This window comes from Adiantum capillus-veneris, chromosome 29 (assembly GCF_014529385.1).
Source record: "Adiantum capillus-veneris isolate H3 chromosome 29, ASM1452938v2, whole genome shotgun sequence".
Classification (NCBI taxonomy): Eukaryota; Viridiplantae; Streptophyta; class Polypodiopsida; order Polypodiales; family Pteridaceae; genus Adiantum; species Adiantum capillus-veneris.
Genome location: NC_140959.1, coordinates 108,965,714 through 108,990,697, shown reverse-complemented (window position 1 = coordinate 108,990,697; position 24,984 = coordinate 108,965,714). Strand labels below are relative to the sequence as shown.

At 43.0% G+C, this 24,984-nt stretch overlaps 1 long non-coding RNA gene and 2 other non-coding genes across 3 annotated transcripts; 2 read left to right on the top strand and 1 right to left on the bottom strand.

Annotated features, from left to right (window-relative positions):
• Positions 1-11,947: 11,947 nt before the first annotated feature.
• Positions 11,948-12,018, top strand: TRNAG-UCC (transfer RNA glycine (anticodon UCC)). Its single transcript has one exon. It is a non-coding gene; the product is annotated as a tRNA-Gly (tRNA).
• Positions 12,019-12,100: 82 nt separating this feature from the next.
• Positions 12,101-12,174, top strand: TRNAF-GAA (transfer RNA phenylalanine (anticodon GAA)). The gene has a single exon. It is a non-coding gene; the product is annotated as a tRNA-Phe (tRNA).
• A 4,428-nt stretch (positions 12,175-16,602) lies between these two features.
• LOC147419736 (uncharacterized) lies at positions 16,603-18,444 on the bottom strand. The gene is made up of 2 exons (XR_015187184.1): positions 18,378-18,444; positions 16,603-18,060 (listed from the first exon to the last, which is right to left on the bottom strand). It is a non-coding gene; the product is annotated as an uncharacterized LOC147419736 (long non-coding RNA).
• Between the last annotated feature and the right edge of the window lie 6,540 nt (positions 18,445-24,984).

Here is a 24,984-nt window from a genome sequence, read left to right as displayed (position 1 = left end):
GAATTGAACCTACCGAACACCGTACAAAATCTTAATGAGTGTTCGATTTACAATCGCGCAACACTCAACCTGTGGCTGCGTCTTTATTGTATTGGTGAACTGAAAATTGGAGACTCAATTGGCTCAGGATTCATTTTTGTCTTAAATCTAAGAGCCGCAAGCAGCCCTAGATGCATGCTAGGTAGCCTTAATCCTGATTCCGAGGACAGCAAGGGCCAAAGTAGTCAAATCTGCTACTTATGGTTTGATAGACCAAGATCCAGCCATTTCAACGAATGCGCAAGGAAACCGAACCGCTGCGCTAATCCCAAGTCGAACTGCTGCAAGCAAGAGGCGAAACAGCAGTTGCCTTGCTTATTTTTAATTGTTAGTATAGTCTATAAAGACTAAGAAGCATGTCTTAACTCAGTACAGATACAGAATCGCCCTACGCGGGGCAAGGGATAATAAATTGTTATGCAAAAACCTTACCTCACATCAAGAAACAAGCTTCAATCTAAGCTTCAAAAGAGAAAGGCAGACAGGCCATCTAATCTCCTAAAGATCTGCGCCTCCCACGAACCAATGGATGCAAACAAATGGCGCGTCCTTCTATTAAGATGGGCTGAAACAAAAGCCTGTATACTCAACCTATGCGAAGTAGGTACAGTATGGGATGATTTTGCATAACTTCGAACTTTCCATACCATATGATGGGGTCTCTCTTTCGTATTATGCTCTTAGCAGCTCTACAATTACGAGCTATTACAGTGTCATTCAATCAAGTTACGAATGGCGAAAGGCTTAGTTTAATTGACATTTATCAATCCACATTTATGTAATAAAAGAAATGAACCTACGACAATAACGAAACGACCGTTGCAATCGACCCTTTCAATTCAAAATCATCTGTCCCTTCTTGCTTGCCCTAAGAAAATGACTTATAGAGCCTGGCCTATTATTAATATCTCTCATAACGCGTATACCACTATCAATAAAAGCATCTATAGCTTCTTAAATAACGATTCCAACATTAATAACTTTTGATTCCCTTGTTTCCATGCCATGTAGAGGTCATTACTTTTACGTGTACATTTTCCTACCCCACCAGATATAGATACACCTTTATGCCATGAGCTTTCGCAATATTATTGATCGATTCCATGATAAGAACCGTCTTCTTAACTCCAAATAAACCAATTTTTCTACATTGACGATACGGCGAGTTAACGACTAATTGACACTCCCAGGGAGCCAACTGGTTACTTCACGAACGTAGGGCTGGCAAAATTAATTCAACTAATTCATTACTTTATTCGCACTAATGCCACTTTTGCTTTCACTATTACTAGATCCACTATTGTTGTTATCTACGTCTTTTACTTTACTTATTAGTAAATATTGTTAATGGAAGCAAGCTACATGCTCTACTTGGAGGGCAAAGGTAGTCAGGCTTCCTTTCCATCGATATCATCAACTCTGACTTTTAAAACAAACCTAGCTAATATAATGCTAACAGGGAAAACTTTGAACCCTAATAGAAGAAAAGAGCCAATACTCGAATGTTCATAGCGTGCCACGCCACCCCTATTTATGATCGACATAGCCACGCGTTCATGCTAATTCTAGTATCGGCGTCCCATGCCACTTGGTTTTTTTCTTTATCCTAGTATCGTTTGCATTAGTAGTCCCAAAGCAAGCAAGTAAAAGCAGTCTTTGTTACTACATTCTAGTGACCCTATCACATATAGAGTTAACTGATAGGTGTAGATTGTCAATAGAGACAATAATTAAACGCTTAAGCACTACCTTTATTTATAAAAGTATAGTGATAAGTAAAGAAAACTATACGTCGTCGTCATCTGTCTCTAGCAGTTTTCACTATCATATAGGTGTATGAAACGAAAGTGCTAGCAAGTATACCGCTGTTTCAATTCTAATTACGCTATTTGTTCCTTGAATTCGAAAGTCATCAAGTAAGCTAGCTTTCAGGTTGGCGATAAAAAGGATTAAAAAAAGGTTTAACACGCACAGTTTAAGTTTACCTTAAGTTTGCGTCAGGGTGCAAGCAAGCAAGAATTGGCTGTTTACCATACCATTATGAGGGCAGGGCATTTTTAATAAATCATCCCTATCCCCGTTGTTTGCCCCCGTTCATTGAAGTTAGCAAAGTCATGCAAATAGATGGCAGACTGGATACCTTACACTCCAAGGCGGCTTTTCGTTAAGGTTGTTACGTTTTAATTCTTTGAAACGAGCTTAGTTTCTTGCTAGCACAGTGCTGTTATAACTGTTTTCATCCATTCCTTTGCATGTGGCTCTGTTTAATTGGCGTTATCGTGTCTTATGAAGCTTTAGATAAAATATCAAATTGAACGAAGAAAAGAAAAAATGATGCATTGGATTTACAAGCATCCGGAAGTTAAAACAATTGCTTTAGCGGTCCTAGCTGCGGGAGCCGCGGCCCTTAGCTGTTAGCTAAGTTATAAAATTTACATTAAAGCAAACAAAGAAGCTAACTCTTTCAAGGGAAATAGAAGCCTATTGGCAATGTATAAAGAGCACGACGCTTTCTATGAATTACAAGTACAGCAGCAGGCATCTGACATTGATTTATTTGAAGCAGGGAATGTTATACAAACATAAAAGATCAAGCACATAATAGTTCTCCTCAGGGTTGCTTGCCCCTTTACCTTGGCTGACATGATGCGTTTAACGACTACATCTTTGCACCTTAGCTAACTCATTTAATACGTTAGTGGTTATGTTATTATACGTTATGTCTTAGTTATCGTCAGACATCCAATGTGAAAGGTAAGATAGGCATGCAAACTCTATCTTTCTTCAAAAGCAAGCACATAACCTTGCTAGAGGCACAAAAGACTTAAGCTGGAAATGCAATCATCACACGAGGCCGCTTAGGATTAAAATGATGCTTAAAAGAGAACGTGATTTGAAAGCATTTATTCTCTTCCTCTACCTTTGCCTTTCATGAAAATGTTGTTTCAAGTTCACTATCAAAATCATAATCTTTTCCATGAATCATTGGTTCACTCGGCGAATGCAAACTCTTTTGTAGACTCGGCTACCTGGCCGCGGAGCTTAGCTTCGAGTGCTTGGACATAACCCTATTGGTACAGCTGTAGATTTTGTTTCGCATTGGGTCGGGGAAGACCCAACCTCTCAGGAATTAAAGAAGACAGTGTTTATTTATTTCATCCCTATAGGGATGTTTCAGATAATTATGGTGAGGTTCAGAAAATACCACAACATTGAGTTTATCATGCTCGACCTCTAAATAATATGGGTAAAAATAATCTAGTGTTCCATACGTATAGATCGTGTCATAATTTAATTTGTTTTTTCTTTTCCGCTCAATTATAGAGAACAAAAAACAAGCAAAAGTCTTTGATTCGATTTTTGCCCCATTCTTTTAACATTATGATATGCTCAATTCATTCTCTGAGACGGGACCAAATAATTGTTTAATTGCCCAACTCCCAAAAGATTACGTAATGCAGCGTGATTGCGAAACAGTCAGGGAAGAGCTTTGAGTCAATTAATACTGAAAACGTCGATTTGGTGAAACTGGGATGGAATACGGTACTACAGCTCCGTTGTCAAGGAAAAGCATCTTTAGCCTGCTTAAGAAAATTAAAACTTCGACTTCACAATCACAAAACACAAAAAACAGCCATGAATATTGGTATTAGGAACCGCAGAATGAAGAAAAGAAAAAATGATGTATTGGGTTTACGAGCTAGCTGCTGAAGTATTTGAAATTGCTTCGTCTTTTAAAGCCGGAATATTTGAGCATGATTTCTTTGCGCTTCTCTTAGAGATCTTTCCTGTTAACGCGACTATTACTTTGCTTATTTATGGAGTTTTGTTTAGTACTTTTAAATAATATGATTATCTATTGCTAGTATGTAACGTAGGTTGGCTTGGTTTACTTAGTGTTATGTGCCTAGGAAGGCACGTTTTGGGATGCGGAGGTTAAAAGCTATCGCTTGAATAGACTCCCTAACCGGTAAGCAAAAGTCGGACCGCTGCCGAAAACCATAGCATAGGGACTATCTGTTTGCCGCAGGGCTAGTCGTACGCAACAGGAGCAAAGTAACTTTCCCCACCCCAGTGGAATGGAGGCACTTGAGTCCGAACGCTATTATTCATGTGCGACTAACCCTCCAAAAGTAACTGTAACGAACAGGTTCTATGTACGCAGTGCAATACCAAACGGCGAGTTAACTACCAAACGCGCAACCCAGGGATTACCTAAGTAAACTTTCTTTTATAGGGATTGACTTCGATAGAAAATATAAGTGGAGCATAGCTTTAGAGGTCAAGGCTTTGCTGGCCTGTACAGGTAAAAGATCCTACCGTAATGTACTCCGGAAATTACACCAGGCAACCCAAGCCGAACATACGACAATGCCCCTTGGCGTGAAAAGCTCCGGCCAGGGAAAGGGAGGTAAATAATAGTGTGATATTCTACAGACACGCAAAAGCGCCCAGTGTGCTACACCCTGCAAAAAAAAAGGAAATCATGGTGGGATAAGCGAATTAAGAAAATGCAGTTGACAGACTGGGAAATTTCCTGACCAAATCTCATATAAGACAACTTGAGTTTAGGGCTAGCTACTTTTATAGTCAAAGAACCAGCCCAGCAGACAATGGAACCTTAGCAAACAAAAAGGACAGAATAGGGATACTTGCTTCTATGAGCCATAGATAATATACGCTCTAAAACCAAACAGCTAACTCCCTAGCCTATACAGTAATGGAAAATGAGTCACTTTTATAATCAGACTAGCGAGTTAAGCCGCTTGCAAACAAAAAAACCGGGATTGGATTCCCTTAGGCTAGGCATAAGCCCTGGACACACAGCAATAAACATTCTATACTTCCCTTAAGTAAATGGCTATGCTTGACTTGCTAAGCAAGATGCGTTGCGGCTGGATCTCCCTTTGACGCAAGCAAAGACCTTACCATAAATCCTAAAATAACAAGTGCAGTGCGATGAAGCAACACGGCGCCTTTCCTTCCAGAAACAAAACCCGAACTCGCGCCAAATAGAGCTGCGGAACTTCCATAATCAAATAATCATCTAACCAAGGATACGGACCTTTAGCCTTCTTTCGTAGAGTGAAGGGCATGCATAAGTAAAACTTTTACTAAATAAATAAAAAAGTGCAACGAATTTAAAAACGAAACGATGCGTCTAGACATAGTAAATGAAACTCGAATTCAGGCAACTAAAATATAACGTAAGCCACGTACCCTGAACACATAAACCAGGGTTCAATTAAAAAGGTTCGCTTATGTGGGACACGCATCCCACGGTTCAGGCCTGGCCCGGTAGTTCCCGTAAATAGAATCTCCAAAAGTCATTACGAACGAGCCACATGCGGGGAAACTTGCACGTGTGGTTCTGACCAGAGAAGGAAAGCCTACCTTATTAGTTTCTAATAACCATCGCATCGGTTGCCGCTGGCGCACCCATAACGTTTGCTAATCTACTATATAATAATGGTATGAAAGACAATTCGACATATTTTCGCGAGATATTGCCACTATTAAGTACGGCCAGTACTATTGTTACGTGCTTAGATTATTTTAAACGGGAGAGGTTGAATGCTTTTGAATCTATTGTATTAACTTTACCTTCTACTTGCAGTATGCTTTTTATGGTTTTGGCCTGTGATTTAATTGCCATGTATTTAGCTATCGAGCCTTAAAGTTTATGTTTTCACGTGATCGCAGCCTTGAAGAGAGACTCCGAATTTTCCACGGAAGCCGGCCTAAAATATTCCATTTTAGGTGCATTCTCTTCTGGAATATTATTGTTCGGATACGACTGGCCAACTACCGATATATAAATAGACATATATTCATTGGACATACCTCGCTAAATGTCCCTCAGCGATGGCGACAAGCTATGCCTTAATCTCCTATATGCGGCATCTCCTGGTTGGGATAGAGATTCTCTTGGTCTCATTCCATGGCGAAAAGAGCCCTCGGCGTGAAGTTAAGATTAGACAAAGTAGAGTGAAAGAAATATACTTGGAAAAGGGTCCTGAGGGCATAACCTAGCAAAGGCAACAAAAAGGTGCAAAGAAGCCCAATACTTCAACTAGAGGAGCGACCTTAGTTAGTTCACTAAACCCCAACCCAACGCTACATGTTCTCCTGTATCCCTAGAGGATCCCTCAAGTGCCCCTGTCCCGGCTTCTCTCAGAATAGGCGTTATCAAATACAAGCCAGGAATGGCCGAAATAAGTGGAAACCCACTTTACCGGTTGGAGAGGCCCTCTTTAATACATTCATTGAAATGTTCACAGGCGCTAGGAACGCTTGATTGTAGGAACTTCTGTACACCACTTACGGATCGCTCCAGGGTACGCAACAACCTTGACTAAATCTATCAAACGAATCAGGCCTTCGGCCCCGATTACATAAACCACTAGCTTTACTTAATAATGGCCGATTTGCTGTTTACTGCTTGCGAAAACATTTGATAATCACACCCAGGAAACCCCATCCCTGCCACTTACAGCCAAACACTGGACGGAGTCTCAGCTAGATGGATCTTTACTTTAGAAGAGAAACATAGAATAACCAAAAACGGGTTTAGTTTCACTAAGCTAAGTCCCTTATAGGCAAAGTATCTTTTAAGGCTAAGGGGAGCAGACTCCGACCCCTGACCATCGCCCCATTACAAGACAGGGTCATATTGGGAACTATGGAAGTAGCCTCAGAAGCTACATATGAATCCATCTTCTGTAACTAGTTATACAAGACAGATTTCAAACATAAATATTATACAACAAAATATTTGCACCATTACTATTAAGTAAGGGCAGGCAGCCGCTACGTGGGCCGGCTGGCTGTTAAGGGTTGCCTAATCTACATTACTATACTAATGTATAAACTGATGGGAATTAAAAGGAATTGGCTATCTCATTATTGAGCTCATTTGGACCAGACAGAGAGCCTGTAGCGTTACTTGGAATCCTAAAATCAATCCAAAGACAGCTTTTTTTGGCTAGGCTGGGCGTATTATAGGCCAAAGTTTCTCTTCTACCTGCAGGTCCCTGCTGCCAATATTAACTTAAACGAGATATATAAAGGAAGAAAAGATTCAGAACTTGATAAAAAAGAAAAAGAAGCTTTTGCCCCCTTCGTTTTCAGATATTCGATTCATTCGTGTAGATATATATATTCATGTACATTTAAATATATACGTATTCTTTGCTTTCTCTTTTGTAGAACCTTTTTTAACCCCGCGTTTCTTTACTAAATTATTTTTACGTATAGGTAATATGAAACTGGCATTATCAATGTGTTAAGCAAGGAAAAACCGAAGATAGATTAACTTTCAGAGTTACAGAAAATTAAACGAAGCGCGTTCGAGACCTTTTGATAGCCTACCTCACCCCTAGACAAAAGGGCAACCAGGGTCCGCACCTAAAGTCGACAGGCGCTTGCTGAAAGAAGAATAATAAAAAGTGTTTCTATTTATAGGAAAATGCAGTCTCATACTCAATCAAGGAATTTAAGAAGATTTCGACACTTCAACATATACCTGGCTAACGCAAGGTCCAAAGTTTTTGCCTTGGGCCTTGCATTCTCGCTTAATAAACGATGCCCAGTACGCAAGGCCAATGGAAATCCATTGTGTCGTGTCTGCAAGCTCTCAACAGCGAAGGCGCAGAGCGACTTGATTGCTGAATACCTACAGGTCATAAGTAAGCCTTTGGCCTTATGCAAATATTGTCATAAACAAGTAAAGGTAAAAATGAAAGGGCTACTAAAAGCATGCGGAGCCACCCAGGGCAAGCGGGCCGGAGGCCCTGAAAATGGCTAACTTCCCGCCCGGCCAAGGAAGTTGGTTCGCTGAGTGTTCCTCTCGGAACCCGGCCTTCCCTTCAATCGAATGGCTAAAGCCTTGCCTCTAGCCGGTAAGCGCTATGCGCCACTCCTTTAACGTTGAGGGCAGGCACCGCAAGTTCTATTTTCGAAATGGGAATCAGGATGGAAGGCCTCGTAATGGGATATATTTAATAGTGTCCGTGCAAGCCGTATGCATTATAAGTTGCATGTACGGTTACGAGGGAGGTCGCGTTTATACGTGGAGTATGAATGGAAGCTTATGTTGCCCTATTTGTTCTATGATCTATGGGTCTACTGGAATCACTAACTTCGAAGAATCGGCCAAGACCTTCACTGGATATGAAATCACTTTGCTTGGTGCTTAATCTAGTGGTATCTTTATGGGAATCTTATTTATTGCTGTAGGTTTCTTATTTAAGATCACTGCAGTTTCTTTTCGAGCGGCCGTAAGACGGCCTATGGATACCGGCAAATTGCGGCCAATCTCAGTACTACCGGGGCGCCTTATGCCGGAGCGTGGAACCTATCACTACCTCGTAAGAGCGTGAGACTATAGCATGTTACAAAAGCGCGGTTGGAGGCTAGGAAGTGAAGGGCGCCGCGCAAACTCTATAGTGTTACATGAGATAAGCCCGCCTGGCGAATCGAAGTTATAGTCAGCTAACTAGCTACCTGACCTGCCCGTGTCACAAGCACGGTGGGAAACATGCAAACGCACGCTGGTATGCTTTCTGCCTGTCGAAATTAAGCAGCGACAAGGTCTAGATTGGAGGAGCTGGAAACAGCTGCATGAAAGCCGAAACCCCCAATTAACGAAACGATATTCCAAGACACTAAAACCATAGGCTGTATCGGCGAGATCCAACGGTAAGCTAGATCCCTGGCCGGAAGTCATAGGACCTTTAGTACCTATCTAGCATTCTGTGCCCCTTTAGCCTTTGTATCACAGGCAAGTAAGAAGAGCAACTTGAGAACTAACCTAAAGAGCTTGCCAGGCAAAAAAGTAGGACACAACAAGTGCTCCTTTACTTCATTCCATTCGGGAGAGGGGTAACTAAAGAAGCACATAGGTTAGTTGGAGACCCTAAACGAAGCCTTTGGCCTTTATTTGCTTTGCGAACTAACAAATTCTCTTTTTTTAAGGAAACTTGACTTGCCGCTGCCGAATGGTAGTACACTATCCTTACCTGCAAAGAAAACAGGCCCTGTCCTCTTCTCAGCCTGAAAAGAGACTGGCAACAACGAAAAGGAAGAGGTCTATTTATCTAATACCTGCTTATATTGAGCAGGTATTCTCTGTTCAAAATCCACTGAAATCGTTTCTGATGACTAAGTATATCCAACAGCGTATAGAATAGCTAAAAGCAGGCAGCGGACCTTCAGGTATATCTAATCCAAGTGTTGTAGGGTTAGAGAGCCGTACGATAGGCGACTATCGCGTACGGTTCGGGGAGCACCGTAGTAGGCCATTTGAGAATTCCCTGAACTCTTCGCTAGGTGAACAGCGAGTGAACGACGGCTTTGCTGCATGGCTCGGTCAATGATTTACTTTTGACCGTATATGTGTGGGCACCTGATGTATACGAGGGTTTACCTATTTTGGTTACAACATTTTTTTCCATTGCACCTAAAATATCTATTCCTGCTAATATGTTATGTGTTTTTTTCTACAGTTTTTACGATCTAACATGGTAATAACTCTTCCTTTTCCGCAGCATCGCTTTTACGATCCCAGGAGCACTGGCCGCTATGGCTTAAAAAGAAGTAAAAAGACTTTTAGCTTATAGTTCTATTGGGCACGTAGGTTATCTTTTAATTGGTTTTTCATGTGGAACCATAGAAGGAATTTAATCACTACTAATTGGTATCTCTATTTATATATCAATGACCATTAATGCATTTGCTACAGTTTTAGCATTACGTTAAACCTGTGTTAAATATATAACGGATTTAGGCGCTTTAGCTAAAACTAATCCTATTTCAGCTATTACCTTATCTGTTACTATGTCTTTATATGCAGGAATACCCTCGTTAGCTGGCTTTCGTAGCAAATTTTATTTATTTTTTGCTGCCTTGAGCTGTGGGGCTTACTTATTAGCTTTGATAGGGATAGTTACTAGCGTTATTGGTTGTTGGGCGGCCGAAAGGGGTTGCCTAGAGTTGGTGTGGGAGGCCTTGGTGCGGGGTCGTGCACTGGACGCGTAGCTTACCAAAACGTCGCAAGACAGATGGAAAGAACGCATCTACGAAAGGGCAAGTGAGGGGGTACCGCTAGGATATCATAAATCTACCCAAGATCCTTGTACAAGTCTGCCGCTATCGCTACACGAGATGAACCTAAGTTGTCGTAAATTAAAGTACCCTTTAGTGTAGTAGAACTCCCAGTTACAGCGCGCGATTGCCGAAGTGCCCCCTACCGGTAATTGAAACAACGCAAGCCAGACGAAGACGAACGGGGCAGATTACCCATATTACTGGGGACAGGGAACAAATCGGCATCTCGATACGATAATACAGCCCTTAGGAAATAACGGCGAAGTCCATCCCATCCGAAAAGAACCGCCAATCCAGGCAAAGTGCCATTAGCGAAGCGCAAAAAAGGCGCGCCTTACAGGCCTTATTGGCCAAGTTAATCTGAGAGAAGCTTTTTTGGCCGGGGGCGCTTTCTAGACTTAACAGTGTTTGTTTTCTGTTTTCGAAAATAAGTGCGTGTAGAGAGGGATGCAAAGGCATTGCTATATATAGGTAGATAGATATAGATACATTCATCTATCTATACGTATCTGTTTCTTTTTCTATTAATCGTATAGAAATGTTCTTTTTTTTTATTGATTATTTACTGCACTCTTTTTATAGCGGGCTCTGTGATGGACAACAGAAGGTCCATAGTACCTGCCTACTTCTCTTTTGTCTTAGCTTCATTTAGGGGAAAGCAGCACCAGAGTAATAATCTGGTAGCCGGGAAGGGGCCTAAATAGCTAAAAGCCTTAGTGAGTTATACCTTACGTATTCATTCTGCTTAACTCTTTTGTCCATTGGATGCGTGCGTTTGACAAAGTTTAGACAGGGGATTTGATTCTTGTGAATCTTTGGATGCATAGCTTTTTGAACAGGGCCGCAGGTAGTCTAAAGGAGATCAAACAGGGAGGATAAGCAGGCTTGCCTTTTTTATTAGTATCCCCTCCTGCTCCCTTCGAATAAAAGAAGGGCTGAAGACTCTGCAAGCAAATAGAAGAAAAAAACAAGTCTTCGATAATAAGGTACCAATTCTCGCTAAGAAAACAAAGTGCTTGGCACTTTATTGCTCCGCTCTTTCGTTTGTAAAGCCAATGAAGTTATCTGAACCTAAACAATTTATAATTTACGTTTAAAGCAAGTTAAGCAAGTGAGCCGTACGATGGGCGACTGTCTTTTGCGGTTCTGAGGGGACTGGGTGTCCCGGGACACCGAGGGTAACTCTATTTTATTACATACGCTTAGTGAAAATAATGTATTTCGATACGCCTAAAAGATGGATTCTATATAAACTAATGGATCCTGAAAAGTTGTTACTATTAGCTATTAGTTTCTTGCTGATTAGTTTCCTTTTCTTATATCTTTCCCCGCTTTTCCTAGTTACTTATGAAATGGCATGTTGTCTATGTATTTGAGTGGTATCATTGAATCTTTCCGAGGTGGGGGTCTGTCCCCCACCTCCAGAAAAAAGGAACTAGTGATAGTGGCGTAATTAACAAAAAAAGAAAAAAGTAATTGAGACTTTAAGTTAGTTTTACAGGACAAGAAGGTTCTACAAAAAAAACTATCTAAAAATGTTAAAAAATACTGTTAATAAGATTAATAGGTTCTTTTAAATTAAAAAGGCACGGTAGCGATAGCGTTTTATGAATTATCGTATATGAAAGAAATTGAACACGAATGATCCATCACTTGCATTCTACTAGGTGCTTAAGCAGGGTAAAGTAAAGCCTTTGCGCATAGAAAGCTAAGCCCGCGCTAATGATCGGCCGATTCGTATTATAGAAACGATCTCTCTACTTTATAACATAACAACCCTCCTTTCGGAAATAAAACTTAGGCGGATATAGATTAACGGTAGACCATCTGCCTTCCAAGCAGAAGATATGGGTTCGATTCCCGTTATCCGCAATTGACAGGTGGGGCAAGAGATAGCATAAGGTCATGACTACAGGAAAACTAAAGGTAATAGTTAGTAGTGATTCTTCTTTTAGTTTAGGTAGCTCAGTTGGTTAGAGCGAAGGACTGAAAATTCTTAGGTCAGTGGTTCAAATCCACTCCTAAACAGCTATGAATACTAATAAAAGAATAACCTGTATATCTATAAAACGCAAAACTTATACCATGGTTTTACACACAATGACTATCTGTTTTTCATTAACATCTGCTCTAAAAATTATACAATATTGCTTTGCTTCCCCCTTGAAGTCAAAAAGAACAATGATGGAAGAAGGGAATTTGGCACTTTTGTATTTGAGAAAGTACATAATACTATTTTAGTGTTCCCTTATCTATCGAAACAGCCCTTTCCTGAATTATTGGTTAGCTTCTCCGCTCCGGGGCTAGTGTAATCTGTTCTCTGTACTTTTTGAATAAAAATAAGGTTTTTAGGTTTCGCCCCCTGAAGACAATACTTAATCCTCAGACCATTTTGTCCTTGATATATTTATTATCTGATGGTTAAATCGTTAATTTTAATGGCCTTTCCTTTAATAGTTCACTATTAAAGTAAAGTCGTATAAGCCCTGGTCCATCACCTTATTGTCTAGCAATGCTTGGTACATTGAGGCGAGACGGGCGACTCGCTTAGATCACCCAGCGGCAGTGTCAGGCCTTTACTGCTAAAGGATACGTCTTTACATTTAACAAACACTACACTACCAACAGTTCAGTTCCCTAGCCCCGGTTAGTTAACGTCAGGACAACTGTGAGAAGGGTCTCCGTGCCGTGCATGAACCGCCGCGATGCAATCATAGCCATAGACAACGCCAAACAGTTGCAGCTTCTTCAGTTCAGGGATACGAAGCAATCAGCGCTAAGCAGCAGCTTCGAGAATACAAAGCAAAGCCTCTACGTTCATTGACTGGACAAACAGTTATAAAATACGTATCTTCGGTGGTTGAAGGGCAAAGTGTTGACTAACGTCTACGGGCTTCAATTTTTTCATACTGGCCCTTCCCTTTTGCATGACCGAATAAGCGAGTAGCTATTACGTATTTCGGTATAGCTATCCCTCACTAATTCGTAGTTCGGTCGAGCAGTCATAGAAATCTATCACGGTTCATGATTAGACTTCATTCCACCTTGCAAAAAGTGGCATAATTGGCCCCGGCTAGAGCCGCGGTAGCTGCAGAATCGAGTAAGTAGACCACCGTATGGACAGATAGGCTTACCAATCGACCGCCTTTCTTGCTACTAAAGCAGTGCCGCAGGCAGTGCTTGCTTGGTTGCAGGGATTTCAAAATACCTTTTCCCTGCCGCTCGGACGGACAATTAATTACGTTTCCCTGCCTCCCATTAATTACGTAATATAGAGAGTTGTTTCATTGCTCGGACGAGGAAATTAAGCAAACGACACCCTATTTGATCAAGGTATTTTGAAATCCCCGTGTCTGCGTGCTCGTTTGGGCACGAAGTTCACTCTAACGCCGTAGACACCGAGAGTTTAGTTGGTTGAGTTTCGAAGGGTAGAGCGGTAGCCTACGTTATAGTTCGTACAGTTCTTCGCTTCGAGGAGCCATAGTTGCCTACAAATAAGAATCAATCTGCCCACATTCTATCTCAAAAGAGCTTTGATTTCCTCGCTTGGCAGTAGTTTAGTTTTTCGCAGCTCATGTAACTTAAAGGAGAGAGTCTGTGAAACGGCACCGGTTCAAGCCCGGTCATGAGCCAAACTGGATCGGAAGGATCATCTACTACTCTGTCATTAAGTTGAGCACTGGTATGGTGACTGGAGATTATTGGGGCAACCCTTTTCCGGAATGTAAGATGATCCGCCTTGCCGTGGCCATTCCGCTTACGGTTATTGGCTTTGCCAGTAACTAACTAAGAGATCATCAACAAAAAATGATGAAAAATAACCTATTCGAAACTTCAAAAAGTCTAACTCTTTCGATGATTAGCCGTCGGGGGTTTCCAGTGAACTTGGCTACCAAAAAGAAAAATCCCTTTTCGTTTGTTCGTTAAGAGTTACCCGTACGGTGTCACTCTAGAGTGACTCGGGAGTTCATATCGAATGTGTTTTCTTAGTGGTCGCCATTTCAATGTACGAATTTGGAAGGAATAAGCGGGGGCAATTTTTTAACTTGTTACTTCTATTCTTCCAATTCCGACAGTTCAGAAGACAGGCCGGAAGCGGAAACAAGCCAGCAGCCCGCCGAACAAGGCTCGACGCCGACAGAGAATTTATCGTTTCCTCCTCCTCCATCATCTTCGGGGGCGCCGTTATGGGAAGAGGAGTTTGGAGGGGATACTTGTGAAATCAAGGATGACAACTCCACTCCAGAAGGAGACAAGGCCGGACACGAATTGAGCTCAGGGCCGTCAAGCGAAGTTAAGGGAAGCCCTTCGTCATCGAAGAACAGGAAGGAGGAGGGTACTAGCGAGGCTCCCGAGACTAGCGAGGCAAAGAGCCAGAGCCCCTTTTCTTGACAACAAGAAGAGGAGCTGCTTTCCAAGCTGGATCACCTTGCACAATCACAAGTGCCTAAACGTTCTTGGTGGAACCGGGTTTTGTGTTTCTGTAGGGGACCAAAACCGGAGGAAGACACTCCTTCCGGAAATGAAGGGAACGGTCAGGATACTGGGTCGGGCGATAATGACCCCGGAGAATAGGAAGCACTGGGGGGAATTTCCTGGCTTTGCCCCTTCCTGCTTCCCGAAAAAGAGAATGGCAAGGATGAACCCGAGAATGAGAAAAGGAGCAGCAGTAGGTATTGGAAACGTATTTAGTCCTTTGACAAGCCCTGTGGCGTGAAATCTATCATTAGCCAAACAATTATTCGGTCTCCAGGCTTTGCCTTAACAAAAGCTATTGCCCTGTTTGCTTTGATGATGGCCTTTTCGATATTCTTCGTATTTTAAGGAAATCAATAAACAACCCTGAAGATAAGTCTAGATAAATAACGGTTACTTCGGGGTGGCCTTTGCTTTGGTCACCCCCCAACTAGGTAACATAATGGTAATGCGTTGGACTTACAGTCCTAGAATGATGGTTCGACTCCATCCCCAGGTTTTTTTAAGTAAACCCACTGTGGCATGACGGTACATGACAAGGGACCCTAGCTTAGAATGCAATGGATGTATGTGGGTTCCCCCCAGCTACCTACTCCTTTTGCTAGGGATTTGGACACGCGAGGAGGAGGCTCTGTTGCTAGCCCTTATTGACATAGAGCTACTACCTTGGCAAGAGCTGCTGTCTTCGCTATGTCAACCGTGCATAAAGAAATGCCATAAACGTTGAAAACAAAGAAATTGCTAGAAGAATGTCGATTGATTCTACGACGTAAACGAATCATGATAATTCGTTGCAACTTGAAGTCCCGCCTTGGCAACCGCTACGTAGCATCCCAGGTTCAGTAAGCACATAGACTCTTAACAAGCTATGGGGCCGGATCATGTTAAGATGAAATGCCATTTGACCTCAGGTGCTGGCAAGGGCATCTAGCCAATGCCTTCCTGGCATGCGTGAATGCTGGGTTGTGAAATTAATCGTTTAAATGCAGAAGCCAACGATAGCACTATGACTACGAGATTAGGTCAGGCCCAAGGATTCCTCCCTTTACCGCGTCCTTTTCTATCTATCTATCACGGATTACCCTTTTAGCATTTGACCATGCCTATCTATTCGTAGCGTCTTAAAAGAGCTTTCGAAAGAATAGTCGTTTAATTTGTTTTTTTGGATTCGTCCGGAGAGAAGCAGTTAGTCGATTTACGCGTGCCGGCCTTTTTTTAGAGCTTCGGTTCTTCCGCCTGAGCATCAGTGGAATAAGGACTACATGGCGCTAGCCACACAAATTCTTTGCTTTAAAAGAAAAGTTTTGTTTGCCTATATGATACGTGTTGCACATGAAACGAGGGCGGGGGCGTAGTTTAATCGGTAGAACGCATGTTTTGCAAGCATGAAGTTATTGGTTCAAGTCCGATCGTCTCCATTCGTATACAGATTAGCACATTAAATTTATAACTAGGCTAGGAAATTCAAATTGTAATGAAAACTTCCCTGTTGCCTGGAGCCCAGCACTACATTGGCCGGGACGCCTTACCCCTTGGCACGGCACCTTAAGCTAGGGAAAACCCGGCTAACCGCCACCCCGAGTCGCTGCCGGGGCCTGGTCAAGCGACTCAACGACGAGTGCACAGCGGCAGTTAATGCATGCTACATGCTCTATAGGCTCTTCTGGCCAAGGGAAAGCACCTACTTTAACCAAAAGAGCTCAGTACGGCACCTGTTCGCTACCACCTATACAGAATCGGTGGGTTACCCGCTTTAGGCTGTAGCCGAAGAACAGGCGGGGGGCTGCTACCATAGCCAATCTAAGGCGCGACCTTGAGGGGGTTCTAAGGGCGGCAATTGACCGTTTAATCCTCTTAGAGGAACTCTCCCTGAGCAAGGTAGACATGGTGGCTTGCCACACTGGCATATACGCCGGGCCCTCTAAAGCACCCGAGACATAGGAAGCCTACATATCAGGGTCCCTTCCCTATGTGAGTACATATTCCTTTGATGGGCTAGACATTTCGACTGCCCAAACCCAAAGCTCAAGCGCTGGCATTCATAAGGGTCAGTTTGCTTGCTGTTTTAGAAACGAAAAAGTTTTCTTGTCGAAGAGTATCTCAAGGATCGAAGAGTTTACATCTTTTCTTAATTCTTCACGAAAGTCGAAACCGTATTTTTCTAGGGCTATAGCGGGAATTGGGCTTATTTTAGCTTTCGTTGAAGTAATTGTTTTTCTATTTGTCTTAATCGTCGGCTTGGTCTATGCATGGCGAAAAGGAGTTATTTTGCAGCGTGGCTTCTCATCTAGTTTAATAACAACACTTTAAAACAAAGCCTATATCGTATCCTATACGTCACGTTACGTATTATATCATTCCTGACTTACGCAAGCAAAATACTTGATAACTACGACCCGTATAGGATTTCAACTCGTTACTACTTTAGCTACCCATCTCTTTAGATCGTTTTTTTACCCGGCTATACGTGCTCATGCTAAGGTGTGTGTCGTACGCGCTTTCGTGCCATCCCTTGCCCCACCTGGGGTAACCATACAACATCGTTAGTGGAATCTTGAAAAGAGATTAGTACGAGGAAGCCCATTGTCCTTGCGGCGCTTTTACCTCTCGCCTATCAAAGTGATGTTCTTTCACCCGGTAGAAGAACTTGTCTAGAGAAGGATTTCCCGCTTAGATGCTTTCAGCGGTTCTTCCCTACCAACTTAGCTACCCGGCGCTGTTACTGGCACAACAACCGGAACACCATAGGTTGACCTAACCCAGTCCTCTCGTACTAGGGCAAGCTTCTCGCAGTTCTCTAAAACCAACGGTAGATAGGAACCGAACTGTCTCACGACGTTCTAAACCCAACTCACGTACCACTTTCATCGGCGAACAACCGAACCCTTGGGACCTTATTCAACCCCAGGATGTGATGAGTCGACATCGAGGTGCCAAACGACTCCGTCGATAAGAGCTCTTGGGAGTCATCAGCCTGTTATCCCCGGCGTACCTTTGATCCGTTGAGCGAGAGCCCTTCCACACGGGACTCCCGGATCACTATGGCCGACCTTCGTCTCTGTCCGACTAGTAAGTCTTACAGTCAGGCAGGCTTCTACCATTACGCTCATAAGCTGTTATAATATTAGCTTGAGCCTACCTTCGCACACCTCCGTTACTCTTTGGGAGGCATCCGCCCCAGATAAACTACCCACCTTGCAATATCCCGCTTCTGACAGCAGCGGCGGTTAGGCATCCAACGACGAGAGAGTGGTATTTCAAGATTGGTGGCGACATTGCCATCACCTCCCATCTATCCTACACATTAAATCAAGGATGTCACTGCAAAAGTATAGTAAAGGTGCACGGGGTCTTACCGTCTAGCCGTTAGTACTCCGCATCTTCACGGAGAATTCAATTTCACTGAGTCCATGTTGGAGACAGCGGGGCAGTCGTTACCTGTAAGTCTTGCTAAACTTTTTGGTTTAGCTTGGGCTTTCTCTTTACCCAGGCCTTTTTCTCAGTTCCAATAGAATAAGCCATAGCGGTAAGCCTGGGCGCTTCATGTAAAGTCTCTGGGGATTGGACCTCTGCTATCCAGTCTGGATGTTCTGGAGCAAGTGCATGCTTTTCCATTCCCCAATCCTGCGGATCGTCCATTGTGTCATATCTAAGTCCTTGAAGACAAGTGCACTTAGATATTTAAAGTGTTCCCGCATGTAATGTGGCCTAAAACCTAATAATTACTTAGAAGGCTGGCGTAACTTACTGTGTACACCATTCATGCAGGTCGCTACTTATGCGACACAATAAAGTTAATCAAACGGCAATGGATGGTATTCAATTCCATGCCATCCTCGCCTATGGCCTTATAGTCGCCTATAAGTTCGGACTATATCATCATCTCGAAGGATGTCTGGCGTGTGGTCGTTGGGGATCGAGTTTAGATCTTGGAACTACGTTCGCGGGCGCACGGCGCGAGGCTACGAAAATGGTCAGCCGCGAGCTCGAAAGACGATGTATTTCCAACTTGCTATCCTGCTGATGGTCCGCGCCACCAACTACATTTTCCATTCAGCCGTGGATAGGCCATAGGTTGGTTGAAAGCGCTTCGCGCTGTCGACAGCCAGATTTTTTTGATTTTATCCTGTTCTGTATGAGTATTGGATACTGAAATTCGGGCGGATGTCCCAGCATATTGCCCGATTATGTTGTCGAACATCTCTGTCAAACCACCCCTTTGTCGGGGAATTTCGCTACCTTAGGACAGTTAGAGTTACTGCCGCCGTTTACCGGGGCTTCCATTCAAAGCTTATAACACTTCTCCTTTTTACCTTCCGGCACCGGGCAGGTGTCAGACTCTATACATCGTGTTACCACTTAGCGGAGTCCTGTGTTTTTAATAAACAGTCGCTACCCCCAATATGTGCCGCTTTCCCAATCCTTCAATAGGAGAGCACCCCTTCTTCCGAAGTTACGGGGCCATTTTGCCGAGTTCCTTCAACATGGTTCTCTCAAGCGCCTTAGTATATTCTACTTGTTCACCCGTGTCAGTTTGGGGTACGGTTGGTTTTGCATTTTAAATGTTGAATCGCCCTCCCAATTCCACGAAGTTTTTTCCCGGGAGTTTCAACCCTGCAGCCAGAGTGACTTTGTAGCCCCCTGCCCAATCATCCAATTCACGAGTTTAACAAACACGCATGGTTCAGTAGTTAAAGCAACTTTGTCGCTTTCGTGTACCCATCGGACGTTGCCCTTTCGGGGTTCCTTAGAGACCGATTCACTCTGCGTAGATTGACTGAACGCAGAAACCCTGGAACTGGCAGGCGATCATGTTTTTCACATGATTTCTCGTTACTCATGTCAGCATTCTCACTTCTGGTACCTCCAGGTGTTGTCACCAACAACTTTCCTTGATTGACAGAACGTTCCGCTACTGACACTTGAAAAAGCTTCTTTCAAGGTCTCGTCGCTTCGGTGAGTCACTTGAGCCCCGAGACATTTTCAGTGCCATGAAGCTAGACCAGTGAGCTATTACGCTTTCTTTGAAAGATGGCTGCTTCCAAGCCCACCCCCTGGTTGTCATCGCTTGATCACTTCCTTTTCCACTAAGTGATTGCTTAAGGACCTTAGCGTACGATCTGGGCTGTTTCCCTTTCGACTTTGGATCTTAGCATGTTGAAAAAGGGGCCTGGCCTACTAGACTCAAAAACTGCCCTTGGCGGCTCCCGACCGTGTCTCCGAGACACGGGTAAGACTTATGGATCATGAACTACAGATCGGTGGAGAAGGGATCCTGGCTAGCGTCAGACAGGGTCCCCCCACACAATACAGAAGGCTATGGATAAGGCATATCCCTCGCGCATGCGCAGCAAGAAGGCGCAGATGCCTAGACAAATAAAGGCCTAACTGAGTCTAATAAGGACAACACACACACCATTAGCAAGCGCACCCGTGCCTCAACATCAATAGAGTATTCGGTGGAACCGGCGAACCATGCATTCGGCCCGCTGCCGGTTAAATGCGTAAAACAGAGGGCCCACAGTACCCGCTTCTTTAATTAGCCGCTCGGGCTTTCCCCCGGAAATCCCTTCGCTTGCATCTTGGCATTGGCCTTACTACGGGCTTTCCCCACCCCAAAGCGTAGCTTGCTAAGATGGTGCGTGCTTTACAGCTGTTAATTATAGGGGCTAGCTTCATCCAGCCATTCTTTCAATGAACCTAATGTCGTAGGAGGGGGCATATCGCTATTAGTAAACAAAGGGTGCGTGTTATCTTTGCTTTTACAGAGCTAAACGTATTAGCCCTGTCAATAAGAACGATGCTGGGAAAAGAGATATAATTATAATCCATGATCTATTCCCCACAAGCAAAACTCTAGTCTAGGACAAAAAGTCATATACCTGGACCTCTTTATTGGCTAGATACTTTCGTAAGCACAATCTCGGATACTGCCTTGGGCAATGCTTCTTAAGCAAGCTGAAATAACGTCAAAACACGCTTAGCAAGAATGCACACTTTTATCTGCCTGCATGCTTTAATTCATGACTGATGCCATACGAAGGCTGCTAGCATTTATCCACACCTTAATGCCATGCAGAAGGTGCTAGCTTTAATCTGCTTTTTTACCTTTTCCATCTTCTTTTAATCTGTACTTTTCATTGTAGGACTCAAGCAGGGACTTCATTGCGCTGTTTACATATAAGCTTAGCGGGTGCGGCTTGAATCCAGCCATTAACATGCGTGCTCTCCATTTATCAGCAAGCTCATGGCGCTCAACTCGTTCTACGCCTTCACAAGTTTACTATAACATTGACAATATCACGAGCCAAGCAATGCTCCTTGGCATTCACTCTGTCTTTGCTCTCCGCCACATCAATACAATAGACTCGAACACAGCAGAGTAATAATCCCTTCCACTGGCGTTACCAAAAAAGGTAAGGAAGTATCTTTTAAATGCTTGAATTCAATTGTGTCTTGTTAGAAGAAGGTGGAGACGCCGAACTTGAATTCGATTGTGTACTGTTAAAAGACAAAGAAGCTTACGGGCTTTTTTTTAACGAAGAAGTTGATAGGTTCTCAAAGCTAAGATAACCTAGGGCTTTCTCTAACTCTTTTGAAGAAAAAGAAGAAGAAGAAGAACCATGGGGTCGGAATAAAAAGAAGCGCCGGGGTTTATCGTTTAATGATTCTCGTAACGCCGGGATTTCTCTTTGTATTGCGTACTGTTAAAAGAAGCATTGGGGTCTTAGCGACGAAGAAGCTAAAAGTACAGATTGTTTCTTTAATAAAGAAGGTGGGGACGCCGAAGCTACGAGGACGAAGACAAAGAAGCGGCAGGGGGTCCAGAGATGCTAAGGGTACAGATTGTTTCAAAAAAGGTATCTTTTAAAGTCATTTGGACGGAAGGGAACTGCCTTACCTTGGACTGAAGGGAGCTCAGAGCCCATTGACAAGCCCTGAAAGGGTTGGACTGAAAGAAGCTAACCTTGCTGGAGGGCCACCTACTATACTAGAGACCGCGCGGCTCTGGCTGTACGCCGTTGCATCAGGGGAATACAGGCTGCTGATGGCTGTCAGTATCTGCATCTCCTCTGCAAAAATGACTCCACCGTGGCTAGCTGTTGCGCCTTGCAGTGCAGAGAGAGGCCTGCTATTGGTCTGTCAGTCGGTAACAGGGCCGCTGTACGCCTGGCCCAGGCTTAGAGTATTCGTGCCTGCTGATACCACATTTAGAGGGGATAGCATCTGAGCGGCCGCACGAGCAAAATTGAGGCTTTGGCAGCAGCCCTTAGCAGCAAGACCTTGTATTTGCTTATTCCTGCGTATTTTTTCGATAGTTCTTTAAAAATCTATAACATTTTATTAGAATACATCCTGTCTCTTAACTTTAGTAGTTTTACGTGTAGTTAATACTATAGCCCCGATCATAGCTACTAATAAGATCAGACTAGACACCGGAAACGGAACCAAATAGTTGGTATAAAGTAAATTGCCTAATGTTTCTAAATTAGTCCAACTGTAGATTCTTTCAGCATAAACCGTATATTTTGGATAGGTTTTATTTAAATTAGTTGGTAGTATTGGAATGTAATCATTGTCTAAGATGACAAAGATTTCCAACCAAAAAATCAGTCCAATAATACCACCTACTGGTAAGTAGCGTAAGATATTTTCATAGATTTTGGCTATTTCGGTGTCTGGCATCATCACTACAAATAAAAATGACACAGCAATCGCGCCTATATAAACTACTAAAAAAATCATAGCGAAGAAGTCAATATTTAATAAGATAAGTAAACCTGAAGTATTACAGGAAACAAAAATAAAAAAAAGAACAGAATGGATGGGGTTTTTAGCACATATAACCGTAACAGCAGAAACTAAAGCCATGCCTGAGGAAACATCAAAGAGTAGCATGGTTTTGTTGTTTCCCTTTATTCTTCTATATTAGTGGCAGTTCGTCTTTGGTTTACATAGATTTCTATGTCTATGGAGGAGGCAAAGGACTTTTCTTTTAAGGCTTCTCTGACATCCTCTGGCAAAATTAATCTAGCTCTCACGCCCGTATATTGATCAGGATCATTTTTAAAAAAAGAAATGTCCCCGCATTCAATTTTCAAAAAAAGAAAGCAGCCAATAAACTATACTTCAACATTCTTTGATAGAAAGCGCACGCAAATTAGGATTAGCAAGGTATAAAAGACCTTGCCTTTAAACCACAGGTAGCACTTGCTTTGTTATGGATAGACAATCTGATCCAATTTGGTGAATAGACATACCTCTGAAAATGAAAGCAAAAGCAAAAGTAAGAGTGGGAGTGAAAGTATGGCCTGATTCCGTGACCTCTCAAGGCGGGTTTCTAGTAGTAGGGATCGGATTAAACGAGCATAGGCCCTTATGGCCTAAAGGTGAACCGGAAGCGAGGTTCGAACCCAATAGCTACTTTTGCTTGAGTTGATTTCGCTATGACGCTACTAAAGCGATCTACATATCTATCAACGCAACAGAAAAGCCGGCTGGATAAAGGAAATTGTCGTTTAAAGGGAAAATGAAGAAGATACGAAGGTTTAATTTTCAGATACGCTAATGGTCCTACGGCCCCCTATTTAAGTTTTCTTTGGGAGTTATCCACTAAGCAATGGCTCTAGCTAGTCGATAAGGCTAAAGCGACAAGAAAGTAGAACCCGCGGCCGGCGTAGGTGTTTTTTGTGTGTGTGTTTTTCTTGCCTGTGGACATTATAAGTAAAAAGAGATTGCATCATTTTACGTTGTTTGGGAGGCATGAGCTGCTAAAAGAACCTGCGGCAGTTGCTATATGGGCATTGTTACGATCGGAAGAGGGCAGGGGAGCTTGCATTCCAGAACCCCTACCTGATGGGATGCGGGGAGCCGTATGACAGGAAACTATCACGGGCGGTTCTGAATCGGCGGTCAGGCAGGGAACTCTCAACCCGATTGATCGACCATAACTAAAATAAGGCTTTAGAAAAGTCGTCGCCGTCACTAAGAAATAGTTTATTTACATGAGTAAGAAACTGACGTATTTCCATTGGTCGCTTTCGTTTCGTATATTAGTTATTTCGTATGTCTTGTATAGTTCTCCGCGAATCAGCATTAGAAGGTTCTTCAATAGGCATAAACAAGTCGTGTTGGTAGCTAGTTGGCTTTACAAGTCCCGAGGAGTTGGGTTAGTCTTCCTTAATTACTAATTACTGTTTTGCTACTATGTGGTTTACATAAAACGGCATTGCAGGCAAAAAAAGCTTGAGATCATTTCAACGGGTGGCCTTGGCCTTTACTAAGGTCACCTCTAACGTTTTACTGGCTAGGTAACATAATGGCAATGTATTGGACTGCAAATCCTAGAATGACGGTTCGACTCCGTCCCTAGCCTATTCCTTTTCTTTCAAAGGCCCCTCTTGCTTGCTTGCTTGATTCAAGGGTAGTTGGAGAATGCGGTACGATGAAAGTCGTAGGCCGTGTTTAGAGAGGAGTCATTGTCTATTGCCTGTATGGTAAAATCTTTTAGATAGGACTAAGAAACGGCAGCTTACCTTATAGCAGATGCCAGCGGTTCAAGTTTACTTATCTCCAACCTGTGATCTAAGTCAATAGAATCGCACAGCACACACTAGTATGGAAGAATTATGCAAGAATCTTGATCCGCTGGCCGGTGAGCGGGGCACTTTAACCCACGACCAATTCCCTATGAAATGAACGTTGATAAAATCCCTACATCGCATGTAATAGCACGTTGACCATGTTTCCAGCCAACACAAACAACACCCTATTTAATCAGGGTATGCCTCGTGTCTGCGTGCTCGTTTGGGCACGAAGTTCATTCTAACGCCGTAGACACCGAGAGTTTAGTTGGTTGAGCCCCGAAGTGCAGTCCCAAAAGGCAATCCCGACGCGCTGGGTGATCTCAATGATAGCATGTAAACTATAGGTCGGCTTTCTTTTCAAAGTTCTTTACTATTTTCTATTAACTTTATGAAAATAAAGTCTTCAGGGTCTATGTTAGGCCCGTAGGATTCCGTTTTGTCTTTAGATTCAGAATCGTTGTATTTGCTAGAAACTCTTTTCGACATAAAGAAAGGGCCAGAATAATTGCCTTTAACCCAATCCAAGGCCAAAAAGCTATAACGCTGTTTATTACGTAGTTTTGTCTTCCTTTTTGATCTTAACTTCTTCGGGTATTCAACAAGCCAGCCTTTAGCAGGGGCTGAAGATAAAGTAGCCTTAGGTACTTAAAGTGGAGGTAACGTAAATGAATTAATAGATAAAGACTAAGTTCTTTAACGTCGTCTGAGATGGCTGACTCAGATGAAGTAGTAGGCGAATTTGTTTCCTTTTCTTAAGGAGTTACACGTAAGTTTA